General features: G+C 42.0%; 1 protein-coding gene across 2 annotated transcripts in view; it reads left to right on the top strand.

The window, feature by feature from the left end:
- The window catches only part of LOC122058204 (ribose-phosphate pyrophosphokinase 1), a 23,556-nt gene that overhangs the window by 17,258 nt on the left and 5,891 nt on the right, over positions 1-407 (top strand). The window lies entirely within an intron of this gene.

Here is a 407-nt window from a genome sequence, read left to right as displayed (position 1 = left end):
ATGGCAGAAGGGTAATTATAGGAAGTTCAATTTATGTCACAAAGGGGTGTGTCACGTGTGGGGTAGGGGTCTGATTGAAAATAAAGAAAAATATGGGGTAAAAGGGAATAAAGGATAATAAGAGGGGTAGTTTAGGAAATAAGAGATAATAAAAGAACAAGGGGATAAAAGAAGAGTCGTGGGTGTGTTTTACCGACGAAGGAGGGGTTTCTCCTGTTGGAGATGGAAAACCAACAATGGAGAGAGTCTCTTCGACCTTTGACCAAGGAAGGTGACTCGTGATGGGCCTTGCAGGTACGTCTCTCTCTTCTCGTCTTCTTTCTTCCCTTATCGCCTTCTCCTTCTTCTTCTTTGAAATTCTGCACTTTTGGTTCTATCGCCTCTTTTGCTGCCCTCTTTTTTTTTTT

The sequence above is a fragment of the Macadamia integrifolia genome, chromosome 12 (genome assembly GCF_013358625.1).
Source record: "Macadamia integrifolia cultivar HAES 741 chromosome 12, SCU_Mint_v3, whole genome shotgun sequence".
NCBI classification, from domain to species: Eukaryota; Viridiplantae; Streptophyta; class Magnoliopsida; order Proteales; family Proteaceae; genus Macadamia; species Macadamia integrifolia.
This window is presented reverse-complemented; position numbering and strand designations above follow the sequence as displayed.